The sequence below is a fragment of the Megascapheus bottae genome, chromosome 25, assembly GCF_031878675.1.
Source record: "Megascapheus bottae isolate mThoBot1 chromosome 25, mThoBot2.hap1, whole genome shotgun sequence".
In the NCBI taxonomy this organism is placed as follows: domain Eukaryota; kingdom Metazoa; phylum Chordata; class Mammalia; order Rodentia; family Geomyidae; genus Megascapheus; species Megascapheus bottae.
The window spans coordinates 18,366,598-18,372,916 of NC_143533.1; the positions used below are offsets into that span (position 1 = coordinate 18,366,598).

At 41.9% G+C, this 6,319-nt stretch overlaps 1 long non-coding RNA gene across 2 annotated transcripts; it reads right to left on the minus strand.

Annotated features, from left to right (window-relative positions):
• Positions 1 to 845: 845 nt before the first annotated feature.
• Positions 846 to 6,061, minus strand: LOC150046510 (uncharacterized). 2 transcript variants are annotated; one of them, XR_016539623.1, is made up of 4 exons: positions 6,004 to 6,061; positions 5,395 to 5,522; positions 1,459 to 1,591; positions 846 to 1,383 (listed from the first exon to the last, which is right to left on the minus strand). It is a non-coding gene; the product is annotated as an uncharacterized LOC150046510 (long non-coding RNA). The 2 variants fall into 2 exon arrangements; XR_016539624.1 differs by having other exon boundaries at positions 5,395 to 5,525; positions 6,004 to 6,060.
• Positions 6,062 to 6,319: the final 258 nt, after the last annotated feature.

The following is a 6,319-nucleotide window of genomic DNA, read 5'->3' on the forward strand; positions in this document are numbered from 1 at the left end:
ACTTCACCTCTTCATTCTGCCTCTTACCAGTGAGCTTGGATTCCATATCTGAAATATGGTATGTAGCTAGTACTGTTGGTTGCCTACCAAGTATTATGTCCACTGAATAAGACAGAATGTGTCTGTTTTCCTCCTGACTCGATTCTAGCTCTATAGATAATTCCTGTGATAATCACAGTGATTCTACTTCTTAACACCTCATTGGGTTAAGGATGGTCACATGGCCCAGATCTGAAAACGTGATGTAAGGAAATGGTTGGGGAGCCTCTGGAAAATGTTCCTTCCCCAAAAGCATTTCCTTGTACATGGAAAAGACAAATGACCTGTGGCAACAGATGTGCAACTTAACTTACAGATCAGCATGGAGAGCCACTTCATAGATGTTATGTCTCACTGTGACTTCTGGATTTGTTGCACCTACCTTGATAACATCCCAAAGATGCAACAACCCACTGAGGAGGACCAGAGTCTTTTACTAACCCAAAGCTGATGAACTTCCACTTCTTTACTCTGCCCTGAGTACTTGGGAAATTTAAGTCTTCTTGTTGCTTGCTACTGAAAATTGAAAACCACAACAGTATGTGCTTCAATGGGTTTGTCGAAAAGTTCAAGACATTTTGCAGTTTCTAACAGTACTTGCACAGAGTTAAGATTTATACGTCTTAGCTCTGCGTGACAACGTATGCTTTAGTGTTCAGAATTCCAAATGGTCAAACACTGTCTTATCTCTATGTTGTCTGGTATTCTTGGATGTATCAGTTCTAGATCAATATAGAATGATACCAGCTTGTATTACAAGAATGCTAGGAGGTGGACAACCTCATGAAACTTTTTATCTAAAAAAAAATCCTTCTCAGAACAAACTATTCTCTCCAAAAAGTAATCTCTCATTTGAAAACAAACTCATCTATTAAAGGAAAATTTATCAAGTCACTTCCTGATTAAATATTATGGGAAATTTATTTTCAGAAGTCTTTTCCGTGGAGCCTATCAGATGATTTATGTTTGTATTTACCTGACCTGACAAGAAAGGTCTGTAATTGGTCAAAATCAAACACTTAGTATTCTCTCAAAGAGGTTTCCCTAGGGAAAAGGAAAAGTCTTGTCTTTTTTTTTTTTTTGAAGTTATAAAACACATTTTAAAGCCAAACACATGGGTATGGGTATGGGCCATAAGTTTAAAAATACTTTTTAAAAAAATGAAGATACTTTGTCTTTAGTTCACAGAGTAACATGATGCTGTCGCTGAAAAAGTCAATGGCCAAACAGTAGATAACTGCAAGGTAAGTTTTGGATTTCCTGTAGCTTCCTTTCTGTGCCTTGGTACAAAGTCATACATGTAATCTCTTGCTTTCTTTAGAGCCTTCAGCCTGTCTGGAAGATCTGTCTTAGAGGGTTTAAAGTAAATGACATGTTAGACTAAGCTTTCAAAACATGCCCTCTCCCATTGATGCTTACCTCAGAATAACCCATAGACCAGAAGAAAGCTTTTAGAAGCAGAGTATCATTCTTCAGGATTCGTTTTCCAGCAATGACAAATATGTGGTTGTATCATAAAGAAGCTATGTTTACTGGCAACCAAAGCACTGACCTATAATGACAAACATGCAACTTAAGTAAATTCTCCTGGGCCCATGATGTGTAGTGTATTAATGGCTTCCTAAAACGTGCAGGGTTTTTTTGTTTTGTTTTGTTTTTGCCCACCCTGGGGCTTGAACTCAGGGCCTGAGCACTGTCCTTGGGCCTTCTCAAGGCTAGAACTCTACCACTTGAGCCACAGCACCACTTCTTCTATGTATGTAGTACTGAGGAATTGAACCCAGGTCTTTTTGTATGCTAAGCCAGCACTCTACCACTAGGCCAAACTCCCGGCCCCAACATGCAGTTGTTTTATCTCTGAGTAAAGACCCAATCTCTTTCCTTGGTTGTTTCTAATGGGTTTGGAGCTGGTCAAGCCCATTCCCATTTGGATCTTTGCTTTATAGTGAAAAAGCTCTGTTTTGTTTATTTTTAAACACAAAAGTTGATCTACTCTTGCTTTGCTGCCATTATTCTAGAGATCATAGGTCATTGTTTAGGCACCAACCCATAGTGTGAGTTTGAGAAAACCCAGAGAAAAGTTGTCCTAGTGAAGTGTCTTTCTCTATACTGCCTCCACGGGGGGCAGGCTCAGCTTTGTTTTCAGTATGATGGCCTGGCTCCCATTTAAACCAGCACAAGATGTGTTCCCTTTGTTCTCACGAAAGCTAATCCAGAAACTTTGGCTCTTCATGGTATTGAGGTTTCTCCTCTCCTCACAAAGCACATGGCGTGGTTGTCTGTGCCAGTGGTGAGCAGGATCACTTCATCACAGCCCCTAAGTGAACTGACACATAGTCCTGTGTCTGCTGAAGAGAACTAGAGTCGTCAGAGGAAATGCCTTCATGGGGAAGGTTTGCATCAGTCACCACGGATTAAGCTCTGAAGAGGCTTAGGAAAGAGAGACACAGGACAGCAGTGGCTGCTTGTCCCACGTGCCGTACACCCACAGCTATGTTGCAGGAGATAGAATGACCAAGGCACATGGTGAGAAAATGTGTCCCTAAGTTCACATTTTGTAAGGATGTACTGTGAAAAGCCCCTTCCTTCCTCTGATGCCCAAATGTCCAGGCCTCTACCCTTGAAGAACTTAATACTCAAGACTGGGTAAACAGGCATACATGTGACCTTGTTTTCCCTAAATACTACCTTACTTTTTTTTTTTTTTTTTTGCCAATGCTCAGGGCCTGATCACTGCCCTTGGGTTTCTCAAGGCTTAGAGTTCTACCACTTGAGCCTCAATACCACTTCTGGCTTTTTTTTTTCTTTCTATGTATGTGGTACCAAGGAATCAAAAGCCTGGGTCTTTGTGCATGCTAGGCAAGCACTCTACCACTAGGCCAAACTCTCGGCCCCTTACTATCTTACTTTTACATCAAACATTTTTTTTTTTTTTGCCAGTCCTGGGCTTGAGCTCAGGGCCTGAGCACTGTCCTTGGACTTTCTCAAGGCTAGAGCTCTACCACTTGAGCCTCAGCACCACTTCCGACTTTTTTCTATGTATGTGGTACTGAGGAATCGAACCCGGCTCTTCATGCATGCTAGGCAAGCACTTTAACCACTAGGCCAAACTCCTGGCCCTACATCAAACATTTTAAAACAAGCATATGAACAACAGATTGTCATACTTGAGAATAATGAAAAAACAAAATGGACTATTTACATGCAGGATGTTCAGTGACCTCGTGGGCAGCCATCTTGACCCCAAGGAAAAGCTGATGGTAAAGGAAGTGTCCTGCTAGTCTCCTGTCTCCTACCTTTGTCCTATTCTGTTCCTCAAACTCATCCCCTCGCTGCTTTCCCCAGTCTATGCACGCTGCTTCCCCACGCCTCTTGTGCGTTATCTTCCTCCTCCTGCCATTTGTTCCTTCAGCCCCTTGTCTGTATTCTCTTCCTTCATCCCTCTACAAGGGTATCTTCCAGATTAAATTCTGCCTTTTCTGCCCCGTGATGTCCTCTTTTAGTGGAAGTGAGGACTTTGTGGATTTAGGGAGTCTTAGCAAGCATCATAGAAGGCTGAGTCTAGAAAGAAGGACCCTAAGCTAGTGGGGCTGTTGTAAGGAGACCCAGAAACTAGAATCAGGACTGCATTTCATTCACTGTGTTATGTGCTCAGTTGTAAGTAGTGTTTTCAGTTTTCAGCCAAAGAGGTGGACTATTTACATTTTGTTCTTTACAAATGCAAAATCCCTTGGCAGTAGCACCTAGATAAGTGTTTGAATAATGAGAGCTATGAAAACTCAAAATGGCCTTCCATTCTCGTCTACACCTCACCTCACCTCACCTCACACAAAACATCTCTAAGAGTTCTTACCCAGAAACAGAAGCAATTCTGAGAATCACAACTTAATCCAAATTATTAACCTGATGGGTTGCTGCTAGGGTAATGCCATGGACTTTGCCAGATTGGGCTCAGCCAGGATGAAATTTACTTGTTGCAGAAGCAGTGATTGGTTGTTTGTAAGTAGAAGTGGAGCATTCTGATACTCCCTCAATTCATCTCCAGCCCTTTGATACAGTGTTTATTTGAAAAGAATATAGTTTTGCTGGAAAAAAAAATTGGCCTTTCCTCTGGTGTTAGAACTGGATGTAAATGAAAATGGAAACATAACATAAATTGATCTGGGTGGGTCTACGTGTAGCAGACCTGAAAGTTTTCTCACATCCTCTCCTTATTCCCCATCCTTCCCTGTGCCCTCAGGCACTGACAGTGCCTCCCCACTTTCTGTCTGGCCTCCAGTTGGTTTTGGCTAATGGACAGTGCCAGCAGGAGGCAAGATTTAATTCCCTGGCTTTTGCCCTGTAAGTTTATTTCAGGCTGTGTCCTTGAATCAGGCTTGTTTCTCTGTTCTAAATTCATTGCAAATGTTTTAAAGTTTTCTGTTTGGGGTGGGGGCATACTTTGAGGAGTCACCTCCATGAGCCTGTCTTGGTTTCAATAATGTCTCCCCCATTATCAACTCCACTGTGACTTTCTTTATGTGTCTATACATATCTCTGGGTAATGTTTATGTGTTCTATAGCTTAGGCTGGCCTGGCACTTGGTCTTCATGCCTCATCTTCACAAATGCTGAGATAGCCCACACTACCTGTCTATATAGAACCTTTCTAAATAGCCATTCTCCATCCTGTTTTGTTTATTCTGTTCCCTGTACAAAGCTATTATTTAAAAACATAATAAAGTTTTTACCATCAAATGTTGAGCATGTCAATTTAGAAAAGGAATCCCCAGCCAACAGGCCTCATAGATGATCCAGAGATATTGAACTGTAGACACCACAGATGAAAACTAGTGCTGCAGATCCTTCCCCCCTCCCCCTTCCCTCCTTCCCTCCTTCCCCCTCCCCTACCCCTTCCCCATTCTCCTTTCTTCCTCTCTCTTTCATTCAGTATTTAGCTTGTATTGTTCATTAAAGTTTTGGTTATTTTCTTACCATAGGTAACTGTCAATGAGCTATTCAGATCATAATCTTTGGAGAGCTAAGACCATACATTGAATGGAGAGAATGAGTATAGGGTGTCTTAATTTGAGTTGGACCTGCTTTAGGATGCGATAGACTCAAAATAGGACAGTTCTATGCATAGTTGTTAAGAGTCTGTTTCTGCGATATGAGTTGTGAAATCATCCTTTAGTCAAATAAGCTGTGTTGCTGTTAGAATGAAAAAGAGTTTAAGGGTAGGACAGTAGCCTTGAGCTGAAGAGGTCAGGGACAGCACTCAGGCTGAGTTCAAGCCCCACGAATCACATTAAAAAAAAAATGAGTCAAGAGATGAGGTACAGGAGGAGACAGACATCCGATGACATCACGTACTTACCCTAATCTGAGTTTCTCTTGTCAGCACTCCAGCTTCACATATTGTGTCTTAACCGTCAACTTCCTGATCAAGGTCTTCACCAACGGGCTCTAAAGTTAGTGGTCTTCCTGCTTTATCATTATCACAAACTACTAGGAAAGAAGAAATCCTCCAGAAATGGGAACCAAAGAGCAGGGTGCCTCTTGCCCTGAGGTGACTCTCTAGCAATACCCCACCAGGGTACCATTTTCCTTTTACCTTTGCTCCCATGTCCCTTTTCCCTGAAATTGTCTTTCTGGGAAAAAGAACCAGCGGTCCAGATTTTCTTTTAAAAGTATATTCTTAAAAGATGGTTAAAAATAGAATTCTTCAAGCCGGGCATGGTTGCTCATGCCTGTAAACCTAGCTACTCAGGAGGCTGAGATATGAGGATCGAGGTTCAAAGCCAGCCTGTCACTAAAGATTGTGAGACTCTTATCTCTAATTAACCATTAGAAAACCAGATGCTGTGGCTCAAGGGGTAAGGTGGTAGCCAGCACCCAGGCCCAGAGTTCAAGCCCCACAGCTGACACCCCCCCCCAAAAAAAAAAGCTTCAAAGTAGACATGAAATCAGCAGGCCCCGTGATCACCTGTCATCTCAGTGCAAGGGGACACACCTAAAGAATGCCGCCTTCTTCAGGTCTCGGTGACAAAGAACTTAGAACCCATACAAGGTTCTGAAATTTAAATAGTCAAAGGGTCAAGAACATTGTAAATTAAGAATTTGTCATCAGAATAAACCATAGAAGGGTTTAGGAAAACTTTTTTGCTGTTGTTACCATAACTCAATTATAAATAAAATGTAGAAATGGAATGGCATGCTTGTTGTTTTAAGGAAACTGTTCTTGTTATGTCAGTGTTCAAAAGGCTATGCTGACTCTCTCGCTCCAGGCTAGGGCACTTATT